This window comes from Myotis myotis, unplaced genomic scaffold (genome assembly GCF_014108235.1).
Source record: "Myotis myotis isolate mMyoMyo1 unplaced genomic scaffold, mMyoMyo1.p scaffold_m19_p_2, whole genome shotgun sequence".
Lineage (NCBI taxonomy): Eukaryota > Metazoa > Chordata > Mammalia > Chiroptera > Vespertilionidae > Myotis > Myotis myotis.
In genome coordinates this window covers 45786211-45805005 of record NW_023416324.1, presented here as the reverse complement: position 1 = coordinate 45805005, position 18795 = coordinate 45786211, and the positions used below count along the sequence as shown (strand labels likewise).

Below are 18795 nucleotides of genomic sequence, written 5' to 3'. Positions count from 1 at the left end.
TTCCACAGGTGGGAAAACAAACAGCAAAATTGAATTTGGGCTCAAGCACATCTCTTCCCTTTTTTCTTAAAGGCAACCTCGGAGTTAGGTAACTGCAAATTATGTTCTCTCCCCGTCCCCTACCCCTGCCCCTGCCCCCAGGAATTAACCTGCATTAAATGTTACTCCAAGTTTGGCTGGGGTGGGACTACACAGTGGTATATTTCTTCCCAAAAAGAATCATTTCAGGCTGTTTGCTCCGTTAAAAACCTTTCTGTATCTGATATCAGTTGTGTTTTTTGTTGTTGTTGTTGTTGTTGTTGTTTTAATGTCCTTTAAATTTTAGGAAAGGCAGGAGGATGGAAAGCTGAATGGGAATTATAACAGGAAGTGCAATATCCAGAAGATAAACTTTTTAAATCACTTCAGGTAAGGACACCAGCCTATCTCCACCTTTCCATCAGTGGAAATAACAAGATGACAATGTAAAGAAAGGTCTTTATGGCCCTGAAACACCCACTGTTCAAAGAACTCCTTTTCCTACTGCAGGAAGTCAGTTGTTCAATCATGAATGTCTTACGTTCTGTGTTGAAATTCTAAAGTGGTATGAATGTCAAGATTTTCAGAGTGCTTTATTAGCTAATGTGATCAAATCCACCCAGCTTCAGGTACCAACCACTGCTGCAAACTCCAGTACTCCCCTCAAAGCCTTCCTTATCGGCTGTCCATGAGGCCAGGCTCCTCTCTCCAAATCCCTCCCAGGCTGCTCATCAATCATCTTTCCCATAAAGAAACAGGCCCTTCTTGCCTCCTCTCCACCTAGCAGGACTACAGGCTAAGCCATGGGTGAAATTCCTGCTTTTCTTCGGCTCTACATGTTTCCCAGTTGCAATCTAGCTCACCTGTCCCCACAATTTCACTTTCAGGCTGCCCATGATACCAGTTGCCTTATCTACCCTTCCCTCATTTATTCTTCATTTGCCCATTATCAAATGACATTAAGCCCAAAGATGCCTTGGGCCACATCAAGGCATCACTTTTGGTATCACTCTCTGCAGGCCTCATTAGCTCTTTTTCTATCGTTGAAGGTGCCAAGGGTACCTCTGCCGTATCAAGGATACCTAGGCCTTTGCACTTGCTGTTCTATGCCCCAAATGTTCTTCCAGCAGATCTGACTCCTCAACATATGGGACATATGTGCATCTCTCTCAGGGAGGCTTCTTGAACTAGTAAATTTAAAGTAGCCCCATTCTTGCTCTGGCTGGTTTGGCTTAGTGGATAGAACCTCGGCCTAAGGACTGAAGGGTCCCGGGTTCGATTCCAGTCAAGGGTATATGCCTAGGTTGTGGGCTCAATCCCCAGTGGGAGGCGTGTGGGAGGCAGCCAATCAATGATTCTCTCTCATCATTGATGTTTCTATCTCCTTCTTCTCCCTTCCTCTCTGACATCAATAAAAACACATTTTAAAACATAGCCCCATTCTCCTCCCATTTTCTATCTCATTGCTCTTTTTATTTTCTATTATTTATTACTATAAATAATTTTTTAGTATTATTTTCTATCCCTACATCACTTCCTGAGAAAAGGGACTTTTGATCATTGCTATGCCCTCCTCAAAATAATCAACACAGATGGGCAAATTAGTATATGGCCATATTTCCAAAGTTTGTGCCCTGTTAAACTGCTTATATTTATAGGGTTGCAGTTACATATTGGGTTTACAGAGCTCAAAAGAGTCATATAATTTCATGGAATTAAATTAGGATTTTACAATGAGTTGGACTGGTCAAATGCGTATGGTCACTGAATGGAAAATTGGAAGACAGCTAACATTCAAATATTGGCAAATCTGAGTCACAATAAGTACAGAAACAAGAAAAAAAAACAGTCAGGAATTTCATAGCAATTCTAAGGTCAGTTCAAGTTATTAGGACTTGAATTTTTTCTTCTTCTCCTTTTTTCTAGCAGTTTGTTTTTATTATATTTGACCAAAGGGTTGTTTTACAATGGATTGGGGGAAAATAAAACTGAACTTTCACTACAGATAGCTTGTTCCAGATTTCCCTTGGAACTTCCTTTCTAATTTCTCCAAGGAGGGAAACTATCCAATGGCACTAGCATATAACTTTTGATGGTGTTTATTACAGAAGGGATATAAATTAAGTTGCATCTCTTCCCCCAAAAAAGACACAACAACAGAGTGAACCAAGCGTGCAGTACGTTCCAACACCATTCTTATGACAAGGAAAGATAGAATAAGTTCACACAGAGGTGGGGAAAGGCTTATCTTGCAGGTAACATCTCAGTTCACTGGTTTTCATGTGCCTGACCCAAGGTATACACGTGTTCCCTCTACGCAAAACGGCTGTTCCAGCCTTGCAGATAGCATCAGAAGAAACTGCTTTCATGTCCTCATAGCTATCCTCTTCTGACCCAGCTTGCATTCAGGCTGGTTTCTACACAGAAATTCAACAGCGACCTTGTGTGTCTCATCTTGTAGCACCCAGTCACACTGCCTCTGGCTAAGTATCCCCCTCATATGAAGGCACCCACACATTGGGAAATTGTGCTGGAAAGTGTGTTCATGGTGGCTTTCCTTTGCCATGAAAAGATGGGTGATTCCTTTCTGCTCTTCTACACTTTTTTTTTTCTAATTGTGAATATAGTGTTTTCAGAATGGGGGGAAAAATAGTATCTTTCTTTCTTTCTTTCTTTCTTTCTTTCTTTCTTTCTTTATTTATTTATTTTTAAAAACGGTTTCTTTAAATAAAGAATTGTTGACTATGCCTGGCTGGCATGGCTCAGTGGTTGAGTGTTGACTTATGAACCAGGAAGTCACGGTTCAATTTCCAGTCAGGGCACATGCCCGGGTTGCAGGCTTGACCCCAGTGTGGGGTTCTTTAGAGTGGGGAGTGTAGGAGGCAGCCGATCAATGATTCTCTCTCATCATTGATGTTTCTATCTCTCCCTTCCTCTCTGAAATTAATGAAAATGTTTTTTTAAATTTTTTCTTAAAATAAGAATAGCTAACTTTTAGATTTTTAAAAATCTCAACATAATTTCTATTAGATCCAGTTATAACTAGCTGGCATTGAGGGAAGTGAAAGGTCAAATCGTATTTGCCCAAATCAAGTACACCATTGGCCTTAGGTAGCAATGCCTGGCACACAGTGGGTCAACATTTGAATGTAACCCTAGGGAAGTTGTCTTCCAGTTTTCCATTCAGTGACCATACTTATTTGACCAGTCCAACTCATTTTAAAACCCTAATTTAACCCCATGAAATTATATGACTCTTTTGAGCTCTGTAAACTCAATATATAACATTCTTTCTAATATGGAATGGTTAATTGATTTAAATGTCAATTTATTAAACAACTTCTCTGATTATTAAGTTTAAAAACAAACTGAATTTTATAATTGGGGCTTTATAGCGCCTGGGTGTGTTCTTGAGCCCCAGACATATAATAACTACCAGGAAGATAGCAATGTGATTCTGTCTGAGTTACCACGAGATGATTTGGACCCACGTGGACCCTCAGGGCTCAATTCAATCTATGGTTACATAGACTGGAGAGTGGGGAAAGAGTCTCATAAAAAGAGTCTCAGAAAAAGCCATGCCTCCTTTATCTTTCCCTGAAAATACCTTTACAATATTATACACACACCCTCAACCAGATCATTTCAACTACTCCTTCCCCCAACAGCTCGCTAGATCCGGGACTGGGGATGCCAGAGAGAGAACATTGCGAGCAGGTGTGGGCACTATGCTGTCTATTAGTCTAGTCCAGTGGTCGGCAAACTGCAGCTCGGCAAACCACGGCTCGCGAGCCACATGTGGCTCTTTGGCCCCTTCAGTGTGGCTCTTCCACAAAATACCACGTGGGGGTGCGCACGTACAGTGCGATTGAAACTTTGTGGCCCATGCGCAGAAGTCGGTATTTTGTGTTAAGAGCCACACTCAAGGGGCCAAAGAGCTGCATGTGGCTTGCGAGCCACAGTTTGCCAAGCCGCGGTTTGCCTACCAGGTTCTCAACCTTGGCTGCACATTAGAATCACCTGGGAATCTTTTTAAAATCCTGATTTCTGGGCCTCATCCTTTGGAAATTGTTTCTTTGTTACTATTGTTGTGGCCCCACCCCATAACAAAGAAACAGAATTTCTGGAGGATGAGGCCCAGAAATCAGGATTTTAAAAAGATTCCCAGGTAATTCTAATGTGTGGCCAAGGTTGAGAACCACTGGTCTAGACTCACTCCCCCTACACTGCATCCTACGCTGGCCTAGAGATGAGTTTTCTCATAAAAGCACTCTCTCACTGATTGCCAGCCCCTGCCTTTCCCTGTATCACCAACTCTTCACTAAATCTTCAAGATGACAGCTGGAATTAAAAAGGTTTCTGCAGCCCTAGCTGGTTTGGCTCAGTGGGTAGAACATTGACCTGCAGACTGAAGGGTCCCAGGTTCAATTCCGGTCAAGGGCACATGCTCAGGTTGCGGGCTCAATCCCCAATGGGGGTTGTGCAGGAGGCAGCCAATCAATGATTCTCTCTCATTATTGATATTTCTACCTCTCTCCTTCTCCCTTCCTCTCTGAAATCAATAAGAATATATTTTTTAAAAATGTTTCTGCAGCCAAAATCAATCTATGTTCCTTCCTCAAATCCTTTTTTTAAAAGGCCATTTTGTAAAGCAGTAGCTCCCAGTGGCCCTGACTAGAGCACAGAAGGAAGATAATAGAGCTTCTATTGTGGGTTTTTTTTTTTTCCCCTCATGCTTTTAAAGCTTCTATTTTGGAGGATACAATTTATAAGGTATATAATCAAATTGTATGAACACATAATTTATACATAAATCTCTATATATTGAAGTTGTACACACTCAACATTTTTACTGATAAGTCTGAGCAAAGAATTTTAGAGATCATGCTACTAAAGGCCTGATTTCTCAGCCACGGGCACCCGTCTTGTGTTCTAGCATCACAAGCCACTACCCTGACAAGAAAACATGGTTTGCTATCCTTTGGATAGAGGCTGACAGCTGAAAAAAGGAGTAGGAAAGAATAGGAGTTCTTCCAATAAATGAAAGCTCAAATCTTATTACTGGCTAATGTTTCTTCTCTAACGAGATTGCAAGCCAATTTGCTCAGCTTCCCAGCTGTTTCTGAAGTCTGGGGCCCTCTGGAGGAATGGGTGGAAAATGCAAATGCATACAAAGTAAACTGAACTCAGAATGAAGATTTCAAAATTATTTGGGGTAATCCCTATCTATTGGGGACTCACATTCAGAACTGCTAAGGACAGCAGAAAAGAGTTAATTCTGGAGGCTTAGAGGTCTTCTGATAGGGCAGTGGCTGTTATGTCCTTCCAACCTCAAAATAGGTTTAAGTTAAAAGAACCATGGAAAATACAAAAATCTAAGGAAAGTTAAAATTATTATTGGAATGCAACCATTTCAATAGTTTAGAATAGCAATTTTCAACCAATGTGCCACCAAGACGTTTTACAATATGGAATATTTGACCATTGAGTCAGGAGCACTGACCTCTTTTCCCTTTGTCAAATAAAAAAACAACAACGGTCAACACAACAATAGCCATCCAGTGTGAATGAGTCAAAATTATACCAATTTTTCTGTCATGTTGGCAAAAATGTATTTTTTGGTGTGCGACAGAATTTTAATAGTTTATGTGTGCAATGAGATGAAAAGGGTCAAAAATCACTGGTTATTAAGTACCAACAACAGAAATCAATCATTCCACAACTTCAAGGGTTCCCAACTGATGGAGCACATAAAAATTGTCAGGGAAGATTTAAAGGAGAACGTAAAATATGGGTGTCCACATTCCATCCCAGGCTTCCTAGAATGCAGCATCCAGGCACAGGATCAAGACTTGGGTATTTTAAAAGTATCCAGGTCAAGCTAATATTTCCCCTGATTGATAAAGAACCACCAAACTTCTCAGTGACAAGAATAGTGGAAGTGCAGTGGTAAGTTCTTTTATTGGCCCCATTTTGCGGGTTAAGCTTCACACCACTTCTAAGCAGATACAAACCATTTCATGAGAGGAGAACAAAGAAGGGAGGTCCCAAATGGAGGCCAATCTTTCCAGATTCAGTAATACCAGTCCCTTGTTTATCCCATTCCTGTCCAGGGTCTTACCTCTAAAGAAAGTGTGGCCAGAGACAAAAGAGGCAGTAGGGAGACAGAATATCCCCAACACCGTCACTCAACATGATGCTTTCAGGGGGAGAATGAGTCTTAACAGAAGAGACAGAAAGTCACATCCTAAGGGGAAACCAGGTTTCCTTTGAGGCAGAAAAAGAGCATTCTGCAGACAGCTAAGGGGCATGTGGAGAAAACTATAAGGAAAGAGGATTCCAGAGGGGACAGTGAAAGAGTCAAAAATCAGGAGGAAGGAGGAGAAGGAGAGTCAGTAATGGGAAGAGGATTCAAAAAAGACATTGAGGGATGGTTTATATTAATAACCAAGTATCACAGGGATGAAAGGCACATTTGAAAGTGACTAGCCTCAAACAGCATAATTTTCAGGGCAGATGTGGTGTCTTAATCTCTGGAGTTGTCACCAAGGCCCTGAGGATGGGCTGGGGCTCTCACTCAAGTTTGGGGTGAAATGTCACTGGTCTAGAGACAGGCTTTCTGTCACTTGGTTTAGCAAAGGCTCCATGCAGTGAAGAGCAGTATTTGTTTGAGATTCGGAGAGAAACTCAAACTCATGGAGATTCGGAGAGAAACTAAGATGGCGGCATAGGGAAACACCGAAATTGCTGCCTCCTACAACAAAACACAATAAAAAGACAAAACGGACATCATCCAGAACTTACAGGAAGGCTGGCGGAGTGGAAATTCTACAACTAGAAGGAAAGAGAAAAGCACATTGAGGGTCAGGAGCTGCGGAAGTAAAGTGCAGAGGCACGGAGGCTCGAGAGTGCGCGGAGGGAGGCTGGCACCTGAGGACGCGGCTGTCTTTTTGAATCGGGAGGGAGTCACAAGCTCCCGACTGCTCTGAACTCCGGTTCCGGGAAGTCTCTGGGGACCCAGGACTCATACGGGGAGAAACTGGACTGTCTGGCAGCGGGCAGAACTCGGAACTCGAGGGCGGCTTTCCCTCAGAGGTGCTTGCAGCAATTAAATTATCAGGACACTGAGACACGGGCACAGCCCCTTAGAGCAGGGCTGAGAATCCGCCATAGTCCCTTGATCCGCCCTTTGATTCCCTGAGACCCCGCCCCACCCAGGCTGGGGCAGAGGCTTTTGCATATGAATGCCCTGGCCCTTTGCAACCTGAAAATTACCTAACAAACTGCAGCTGGGCCACAGACCCAGCACTTCCAAGAGAAGGCCCAAGGCCCCACAGCAGCTTGCATTGCTTCACAGCTGGGCCTCATCAGGGCACCTCCAAACTCCAAAAAAGGAAGGGGAATCTGCAGTTCTCCTCATAGCTCCTGCTGGGTAACCTCCAAGGGCCAGTGTACCCAGTGGTCAGAGGGGGACCATCCAGATTACAACTCCTCAGATCCATAAGGGACACACCCAGGGAGCAGACTCAGTGAGCACCAAAGCCCCACTGAAGCAAATCTTGCCCCAGAAGGGTGTCTTCAGCACAGAAGTTCTCCCACTGCAGACACAGCTGATTCTCACAGCCAATTGGCCTGGAGGTCAATTCCTCCCAGTGATCCTACAACAATCAAGGCATAACTACAACAAGACTGTGCACAAAGCCCACAAGGGGGTGCACCAAGAGTGTCCACCTAAGGTAACCGGGGAGGCTGAGCCACTGGGCCCTACAGGACACCTAGCACACAAAACCACTCTACCAACACAGGGAAGCATAAAAAATGCGGAGACAAAGAAGCAGGCCACAAATGACAGAAATGGAGGAAAGCAAACGACTGGATATAGAGTTCAAAACCACGTTTATAAGGTTTTTCAAGAATTTTATGGAAACCGCTGATAAATTTAGTGAGACCCTCAAGAAATCTAGTGAGACCCTCGAGGATATGAAAAAGGACCAACTAGAAATTAAGCATACACTGACTGAAATAAAGAATAATATACAGAGATCCAACAGCAGACAAGAGGATCCCAAGAATCAAGTCAAAGATTTGAAATACAAAGAAACAAAAAATACCCAAACGAAAAAGAAAAAAGATTCCAAAAATATGAAGATAGTGTAAGGAGCCTCTGGGACAACTCCAAGTGTACCAACATCAGAATTATAGAGATTCCAGAAGAGAGAGGGCAAGATATTGAAAACCTTTTTGAAGAAATAATGACAGAAAACTTCCCCTACCTGGTGAAAGAAATGGACTTACAAGTCCAGGAAGCGCAGAGAACCCCAAACAAAAGGAATCCAAAGAGGACCACACCAAGACACATCATAATTAAAATGCCAAGAGCAAAAGACAAAGAGAGAATCTTAAAATCATCAAGAGAAAGAAAGTCAGTTACCTAAAAGGCAGTACCCATACGACTGTCAGCTGATTTCTCAACAGAAACCATGCAGGCCAGAAGAGAGTGGCAAGAAATATTCAAAGTGATGAATAGCAAGAACCTACAACCAAGATTACTTTATCCAGCAAAGCTATCATTCAGAATAAAAGGTCAGATAAAGAGCTTCACAGATAAGAAAACGCTAAAGGAGTTCCTCACCACCAAACCAGCATTATATGAAATGCTGAAAGGTATTCTTTAAGAAGAGGAAGAAGAAAAAGGAACTCTTACCATTTGCCACAGCATGGATGGAACTGGAGAGCGGATAAATACCACATGATCTCACTCATTTGTGGAATATAATGAACAACATAAACTGATGAACAAGGACTGATCCAGAGACGGAGAGGCATTGATTGGACTGTTGGGCCTTGGAGGGAAGGTAGGGGAGGGTGGGGGTAAGGGGGAAAGATCAACCGAAGGACTTATATGCAAGCATATAGGCCTAACCAATGGACACGGACAACGGGGGGTGGGGTGGGGGGGGGTGAGGGCAAGAACGGGGGGGGGGGGGTAGGGGGTAACGTGGGGATAAGGACACATATGTAATATCTTAATCAATAAAAAATATATTTAAAAAAAACAAACAAACAAAAAACATGGAGATTCTTCAGCCTATAGAGCAGTGATGGCGAACCTTTTGAGCTCAGTGTGTCAGCATTTTGAAAAACCCTCACTTAACTCTGGTGCTATGTCACATATAGAAATTTTTTAATATTTGCAACCATAGTAAAACAAAGACTTACATTTTTGATATTTATTTTATATATTTAAATGCCATTTAACAAAGAAAAATCAACCAAAAAAATGAGTTCGCGTGTCATAGGTTCGCCATCACTGCTATAGAGCCTAACTCAAAGGCTTCAGGGCACCCTGTATGAAACTGCAGGCATGGCAGCTCAAGCACCCCTGCAGCTCCAGTGTCTCAAGTTTGGCTGAGCAAATTATGATGGTACAGGTGTAATTGTCACCTCGATCAGCTGCCAAGAATGAAGGTCCAATAAGGGGCAATCTGACCATCACGTTTTAAACCATCTTTAGCGCTGTCATTATCTGTCCACATTTTGAAAAGTGAAAATGTCACAGGAGCACAATATCAAGACGAGGGGGAACCTGTCAAGCAAGAATGTTCCTGCATCAGGACATGAGATGGTCATATTCACTTGAAAGAGGTACGATTACTTTGCTCTTGAATACATTTAGTTAACAATTGCTATCCACTGATCCAGGTTCTCTTCTAGAGAACCACTCCTGGTATGAGATGGAATTCCTTAGTACTTTGAATTGCTAGGATATTAGGATTTGTAAGGAAACAGTAGATATAACAAATCTATATATATAAAAGGCTAATATGCTGTGTCCAACTGTCTGACCAGTTGCTATGACATGCACTGACCACCAGGGGTCAGACGCTCAACACAGGAGCTGCCAAGCTGCAGTGACTTGGCAGTGGCAGTTCTCAGGTTATGCACCCCGAAATCAGAGAGGAGGGAGCCCAATTCCTCACCGGGCCGCACGATTCCACCTTCGGCCATGGGTTATGTTGTTGCTGGGGCACTGTCAGCCCCGAATCTAGTTTAGTGCACACCCAGTAAGATGGCAATTTTGCAGAGAACCCTCTCACACTCTGGGATGTCGGAGAGCTGGCCCGATTCCCCCAGACCAAGCCAAGGGAACCCACTGTCGGAGAGACACCCCCCCCCCCAACTCCCGCGGAGGGACCACAGAAGGTTGCTTCCAGGGCATGTCCAGCCTTCTGGCCCAGTCCTGCCCCACCAGCCACCTTCTAATTAATTTCCTTTCAATGTGCACGAATCCATGCACTGGGTCACTAATGTTATAATAAAGCATGATCTGTGGAAATCTTGTAACAGAATGGCCATTCTGAACATGAAAGTATTTCGATGCATGTGTAAAAATATTTAAGAGATTATCTCTCAAGTGATTTAGACTAGGCAGGCTTTGATTACATTGGTAAGACCAAGGAGAGTTTGCTGTTCTGGAGGGTGTGTATTCTTCTTTAAATGTGGTTGCTGTAGCCTCTGTTAAAAAATAGAAGCTCCTTGAAGGCTGGGGCTGTATTTATTCCTGAAGTTGTATTCCTGGTGGGCAGGATTACGGATCCAGTGGACTAGATGCACACTCAAATTCTGTCAACAGGTGGCAGCATTAATAATGTTTCCTTTTAGAAAGAACTGCAACCAAGTCTGATATGGTTTTATGTTTACTAAAAGTAATCCTCAAAAGACATGCTTTCTAAATGACTGGCATATTCCAGCTTCCTTCGATAACCTATTCCAAGTACACACAGTCTATTAATTGTTGAGGAAGCCAGAAAACCCAATAGGCACCGTAAAATAGTGATCACATTTTAAACACAGAGAGCCTGTTTTCCTTCCCATAAACTACACATGACACTGTTCCATCTCTTGATTTCTCACCAGGAGTATGAAAAACTGACTTCATGGTTCTGTACTAGGCTAGGCTATCCCTCATCTCACAACCCAGACTAGAAAAGTTGGTCTGCCCTGATTGATCAAACAGCCAATCCGCACTGAAAGCTAAAATTTTTTTTTTAAATATATTTTATTGATTTTTTACAGAGAGGAAGGGAGAGAGATAGAGAGTTAGGAACATCGATGAGAGAGAAACATCGATCAGGCGCCTCCTGCACATCTCCTACTGGGGATGTGTCTGCAACCCAGGTACATGCCCTTGACCGGAATCGAACCTGGGACCTTTCAGTCAGCAGGCCTACGCTCTATCCACTGAGCCAAACCGGTTTTGGCTGAAAGCTAAAATTTTATGTGGCTAAATTTCTCCCCAAATCTGGCATGCTCTCAGGAATTATGGTTCTTACAGGTTGCATTTTTAGACACCACCACCATCACCACCACCCCCAAAAAAAACTCACTCAGTGCAGGGAGATGTCACTAAGCTCCTGACTGGCGTTGCGTTCCCAGAAGTGCTGGCCACTGGGCCTTGGCACCTGCTCCTCTCAGCCATACCAAGAGCCTGAGGAGGGCAGCTGGTGCCACAGCAACAAGCTGTAGCGATGGACGGGAACAGAGAACTAGGACGCGTCTGTTTTTCTAATTTGGAGTGCATTCATTCCAGAGGAAGGGCGCTGGGCCAGAGTTCACTGCCACATTCCCTCCACTTGATGAAAACAAAACGGCAATTCTGAAGGGCAACATCCGCCTATGTCTGGCAGCTTGTGAAAAGGCCACGCAACAGGCCCCGTTCCTACCTCCATTAAGAACAAAAATCTTACCGTTTGCTACAGCATTAATGGACCTAGAGGGGGGTTATGCTACGTGAAATAAGTTAGCCGGAGAAAGGCAAACACCGCTATGATTTCCAGAGATGAGGAATCTAAAGAACAAAAGAAATGAACAAATAAAACAGAAACAGATTCAGAGATACAAAGAAGAGACTGATGGATGCTAGAGGAGAGGAGGTTTGGGGAACATGGTGAAAAAGGAGAAGGGATTGAGAAGTACAGATTGGTAGTTACAAGATAGTCATGGGGATGTAAAGTATAGCATAGGAAATATAGTCAATAATATTGTAATAAGTATGTATGGTCCCAAGTGGGTACTGGAAATATCAGAGGGAACACTTTGTAAAGTATATGAATGTCTAACCACTATGCTATACACATGAAACTAATAAAAAAAATAATACTAATTGTAAACTGTAATTGAAAAAATAAAGATCTGGGGCCAACAAGGAAGAGGCCACCTATCTATTCCCAGTTGGTTGGGAAAGCAAGAACCAAATTGCAAATGCAAGCCATGGTTCATCCCAATTAATAACCGAGTGATCAGCTGAAGTTGAAAGCAGGCAATTCAGTTATTCTCCCACAGCCTTCCGTTGGGTTAGGGAAGATTGCTTTCAACCAGAAGCCTCGATAGCAAGTTGAAAGTAATCCACCATTGGCCAGACCAGTGTGGCCAATTCCTGACCAGGGCCTATCCCCGGGTCATGCAATGGGCAGCCAATGGATGTTGATGTTGTTCCCTCACTGATGTTTCTCACTCTCCTTCTCCCTTCTTCTCTACTCAATAAAAACATACATATTTCTTAAAAGTAATCACCATCAAAACCTGTTTTATGAAGGCCTTGTCTCTCTCATTTTATAATTACTTTATCTGTTTATAGAATATCTAAGACCTCCATATTCCACTTCATCCAGTTTGAGGGAATAAAATAAGAAGCAGCTGTGCTCCAGATGTTGGCAAACAGAGCTCAGACTATACCATATCACTTTGTGAGTTCCACATTTCCACTGTACAGAGAGCCCTGGGACCCACTTCCGGCCCACTGAAACCTCCCTGAGACACTTGGCACTCCTCTCTACATACTCTAGAGTTTAGGGGATCTGTAATAAATGGGTCCTGCTCTAAAGGAACTTGTAGGTTATGGTAAACAATTTTAAAACCTAAATAAGCTATAATCACTACTTACTGATCCACTGACAAAGAGAAGGTAGATATTCCAGAACATTTGTTTTTAAACCAAATGTCTGCCTCTTCAAAGTGGCTTGGTAAAATAAATAATGAATTCCTATGAGTTAGGCATTCCTGGGGAAATTTCTAAATGGCATTGAGATCCTCTGACGTCAGCATGGTTTTTCCTGTTTAAGGATGTAGGTAAATACTAGCTTATAACCTTTGCTTTTTAAAGGCAGTATACTAAAATCATCTAACCCTTTTCCCAGTAAGGGAGAGGCACACTGCATTAAGGAAGGATCTGTCGTCTGCAAATTCCTTCCTTAAAGGCTCTTCTGTTGAAGAATTCTGCTTGCTTGTTCTTCAAACATAAGTTTCTATAAACAAATGAGGAAAAGACTGGTCCCATTGTATCTAAGTTAACACAATAGGAATTTTAAATAATTTCACCATAGGCCCACATTTTTGCTCCAAGGAAAACACAGAGGCTGAGTACACCCTACATGGGTTCAGTGACAGGCTGCAGGTGTGACCTCTCTATCTTCAGACACATATTTATCAGCCTTTCTATGTATCAAACACTGTTGTAGCTTTAGCCGGTTAGACTCAGTGGATAGAACATCAGCCTGCAGACTGAAGAGTCCCGGGTTTGATTCCGGTCAAGGGCACATGCAGAGTTTCGGGCTCAATCCCAGTAGGGGGCATGCAGGAGGCAGCTTCTCTCTCATCACTGATGTTTCTATCTCTCTCTCCCTCTCCCTTCCTCTCTGAAATCAATAAAAATAAAAAAAAAAAGCATTAAAAAACAGAAAAAGCAAACACTGTTGTAGATACTGGCAATATGGCCATGCCAAAACAGACATAATCTGCTTTCTGAGGCCTACACTGGGGGTGAGGGTATAAGGGAGGTGGCCAACACCAAATATACATATAAATGTGTAATGTCATGTGATTGTAAGGTAAGAATAGAGGCAGCATGAGTAGATAGGATGGTACAGGAAGGACTCTCGGAGCTGCCATACTTGAGTAGAGATCTGAACACAGCAATCCACATGGATATTTGCACGCAGAGCACTGCAGGTAGAGGGCAGAGGACCTGCAAAGGCTCTGCAGCTTGAGCATGCATGGCACAGACAGGTAGAAAAATTACGAAGTAGCCACAGAATATGAACAAAGCTTTGCTCAACCCTGGCCTCAAGTAAAAGATCTGAACATGGTTGAAGGCAGAAGGAAACACAGAACAAAAATTTAAACAAGCCGAAACCGGTTTGGCTCAGTGGATAGAGCGTCGGCCTGCGGACTGAAGGGTCCCGGGTTCGATTCCGGTCAAGGGCATGTACCTGGGTTGCGGGCATATCCCCAGTGGGAGATGTGCAGGAGGCAGCTGATCGATGTTTCTCTCTCATCGATGTTTCTAACTCTCTATCTCTCTCCCTTCCTCTCTGTAAAAAATCAATAAAATATATTTAAAAAAAAAATTTAAACAAAATATAATAAAAAAAAGAATATGCAAAGATATCCAAGATGGATTTAAAAAAAGATACAACAGAGGAGAACTTCCCTAAAGGGAATGAGCTGAATCGCAGATCAAAAGGACACACTGTGTAAAGGAGGAGGGGAAACACTGGGGCATGCTGTAAGAAGAAACGATTCTTCAGGAAGTCTGTATAGAAAAAAATATGCTATTCAAAATGGGGGGAGGCAAGGGTTAGACTGGCCCAAGGCTTCTACAGAGCAATAATTCGGGCCAGGAGCAGATGGGCCAATGGCTATAAAGTTCTGAAGGACACAAGGACTGCTGAACAACAAAAAGACATTTTCAAACATGCAAACTCGTGACCACAGCCCCTCATAAGCAAGGAGGGAAGGAAAGAGAAAAGGAAGAAAAAACTATCTTTAAAAATCCTGTCAATTAAGTAATGAAAAGTTTTGTCAAAAAGAAGTGCAGCTTCATTCACACAGAATTCCACACAATTCCTTCATTTAAAGTGCACAATGCAATGATTTCTAGTAGTCATAGGTATATCACCAAGAGATTAATCAAAACAAAATGAACAGAGAAATGGTGGTGTGGGGGAGGGTTTGAGGGGGAGCAGAGAATACGACAGAAAATTCATTTAAATTTTTTAAATGTAAGACCAAATAATGGGAAATTAAAAATACAGAAGAAAAATAATAACAACAAAGCCAACAAAAGTTGGAAGAGAAGGTAGAAGGAAGTATATTAAGTACATGAGGTTACTGTTAACTGTAAAGAGACAATATCTCCTGTCTAAATTTGAAATGTAAAAATAAAAATATATGGCTATCTCCTAACATTGATAATAATTATAACACATACACATATCTACCATTTGACCACCTACTACATTCCAGACTTGCAGCTGTTTGTGCAGCATTTGGTCCTCCTGGACTATGAGGTCAGGACAAGTGCTTTTCTCTCCTCAGATGGACCAGTGCCAAGCACATCAGGACACACAGAATGTGCACTCAATTCACTTTTGATCTAAGAACCAAGTTTTTCTAGGGTATGCTCAAATATCTGGACACACATGTTTTCCATATGTCCCTTAATGCTTAGATAGTCATTCTCTCTGAAAAAACAGACCAAATAAATAAAGTCAGGATTGTCTACATATTAAGATTGTTCCTCATCCCAAGGCAGCAATCAGATCAATCAAAAGAAATACATCAGAAATGGACATGGGATTAGAGTCTCAGGGGGGAACCCAACCAAATGAAGAAAAGACCTTGTTTTTCATTTAGACACTCTTGATCTCACATTGACAAAATTGGTAAAATCCAAGTTCATATAGTTTGGATTTATATCAAAGAAATAAAAGATGACCCTCACTGCCTAGGGTAGCTCAAAGGCTGAATCACCACTAGATTCTAATTCCCAGAGGGACAGGTCTTGCCCATCCTTCTGCTGTCCTGTGATGTCTGGGCACTTAGACTAATTATACACACATCCACTTTGTCATTTTCACCAAGAAGACTATGTCTTTCTTGAAAAAATATTTCCACTTATCTCTCAGAACAGATGCCATCTGCGGCATGATTGGCTGCACACATCATCAGGAGCTCCTGATGAGCCTACGCTACCTCTAGTGTCTCTGCAATAATTTTCCCTCTTTTTTTCTTCACTGACTCCATCCCACTGCAAAGTCAGACATGGTTATATTCGATTCGCTTTAGCAATACCCAGGATGTAACAGGTATTTCACCCATTTAGGTGTGTATAAAAAATGTCTGATGAACGAACAGAACTACAAGGAGGGGCGAGTCATGAGTGTGTCAGAAGGACAAGCCTGGTGAGGAACCAACGATTTTGATTGTTCACTCTGCTTGGCAGAGACATAACTGCCACAGTAGCCTAGCAGAGTCCCATCAATTCTATGGCCACTCTCCTTTCTCCAGGAACCATTCCAATTTCTCCCAATCTTCCATTCAGAGTATCAGAGAATACATCATTGCCTTAACAATGACCTTGGATACAAAGGTTGGGGGGTGGTGGAAGTAGAAGAGGGTATAGGGAGGATAAATGGTGATGGGGGAAAAAGATACAAAGGTTATCTGATATTATTTTTCAGGACTACACATTTGAAGGAAAATGAGTAACATAATGTATTACCCTCACACACACGCGTGCACGCACACAAACACACACAGAGTGAGAGAGAGAGCCTGATGCTTTCTGTTGTTGTTCAGTGACCTTCCAAATAAACCTATTATAGTTTCTTCTTGAAAGATACCCTACATTCACATTCACAAAGGCAACAGTAAAACAATTGCCCTTGGCATTTCTTCAAAGATGTGATTCAGGAGTTATGTGATTATTGGCTTTTTTCTGTAGGCATATGTTGCCCAGTGGGATCTGACACTCTTCAGACTTATCTGACTCAGAAAGAAAAATATGGAGAGGATAAGGTCAGAGCAGTATGGAAAGCATAGTAAAACACATTTGCAAAGTTAGAACAAAATACTCCAGGTCCAGCATCCGTAGTCTGGTCTCCCAGTGCCAGCCTTTATTTAGATACCTAGGACTCGGATTGAGTATGTACCCTGGAATAGCTTAGGTCTGAGGTCATCTAACCTCAGGGAAAACAAATACACAGAAAACACTGCACACATTCAAGCAGCTCAGACGTCTTCTTTAGAGAAAAAAAAAAATTAAAAATCCCAGAATTCCTATGGAAAGCAGCAGAAAGCAACACTGCTCAGCACAAAAAAAACATATGGAGCAGGCAGCCATGGATCAAATGAGGACTCTCATTCTAAAGGTATCTTTTTCTCCATTGAAAAGGCTTTAAGTTATATTCCACTTATAATTCCTAACTTTAAGTCTGTTTTCTGTGACACCAAACTTTGACAACAAATTTAAAATATTTCATCACTACACCTAAAATTATCTGGCAGACAATTCTGGTACATCTTGCTAACTAGAGATCAATTAGGACTACTGTTTATATTTTTAATTTTTTAAAAAATATATTTTATTGATTTTTTACAGAGAGGAAGGGAGAGGGATAGAGAGTCAGAAACATCGATGAGAGAGAAAAATCGATCAGCTGCCTCCTGCACACCCCCTACTGGGGATGTGCCCACAACCAAGGTACATGCCCTTGACTGGAATCGAACCTGAGACCCTTCAGTCCGCAGGCTGTCGCTCTATCCACTGAGCCAAACCGGTTAGGGCAGGGCTATTGTTTAAATGCATAGGATGGCATTCAAGTTTAGAAATGAAAAGTGCCTAATACCAACAAACCTCACTACTGGCCCACCTTATTGCCAGCCCTCTTTTAAAAAGTAAAGAATTTGTATTTGTTTTAAGGAGAAGGTTATTATGCCCTAGTTACTATTTCACCTTAGTAAGCAGGAAATACTTTTTCTATGAAACTAAAAAACACTTGGTTTTATAACAAATTTAGAAATCTTGTGCATTACATTCCTCTGGTAGAATATTTTTCTTAAAAATTAAAGAAAAATATTTTTTAAATACTGCTCTCACACTTTTACCTTCCAGGGAAATTATAGGAAAAAAGCAGGGGGGAAACCCACACATACATACACCTATTAATGCATAAAAGAATGTTTCTTACCCAACTGGAAAGTACACTGTGAAGGCGAGGTGGTGCTGAGCTTTTTTTAGCAAGGACACAGCTGACCAAACCACAGAGCATTCACCAACCACATCATCCAACCAACCCCCTTGCTGTTCCCCTGGCTTGCATCCACTGGGCTCATTTCCACCCACCATTTGCAGGATGCCTCTCTACAGCCATATGGACCAAGATGATGAGTCATCTATCATCCAGAATTTTTCTCTTGACCTTTCCACACCCAATCACCTTTCGCGCACTCGACAGGCACATCCTCCTCAGAGCACGTGCCTTGCACCCTGGAGTTTAAGGCTGAACACAGGAACTCGGCATTCCTGACACTCCTCACTTTGCCAAATGGATTTATTCCAGAACTTTACAGAAAAATCACAACTGAAAAAGTGACCAGATGGGGTGTTCAAGGAGAAATATACAAACGAAGTCAGTTAGGAGACTGACGTACTTGATTAAAAACAGACCTAGGATGTAAAAGAACTTCAGTTTTTCACCCTGAGAGGAAGTTATGGCAAAAGCAAAGCACTGAAACACTAAAACACTCCATAGCTGAACTGACTTTTTGACTTCACATAGCTAAATGTTTTTAAGTCCACATTTGAACGTAATACTTCATGAAGTCACCACACACACAAAAAATCTGCATATCAGGAATAAATAATAACAGCAGAATCTCATACTTATATAGCACTTATTATATGCAAACATTCTTCTAAGCACGTTGCATATATTC

General features: G+C 42.1%; 1 protein-coding gene across 3 annotated transcripts in view; it reads right to left on the bottom strand.

The window, feature by feature from the left end:
• AK4 (adenylate kinase 4) overlaps positions 1-18795 on the bottom strand; it is a 58067-nt gene that overhangs the window by 5862 nt on the left and 33410 nt on the right. The gene's annotated exons all lie outside the window — the stretch shown is intronic.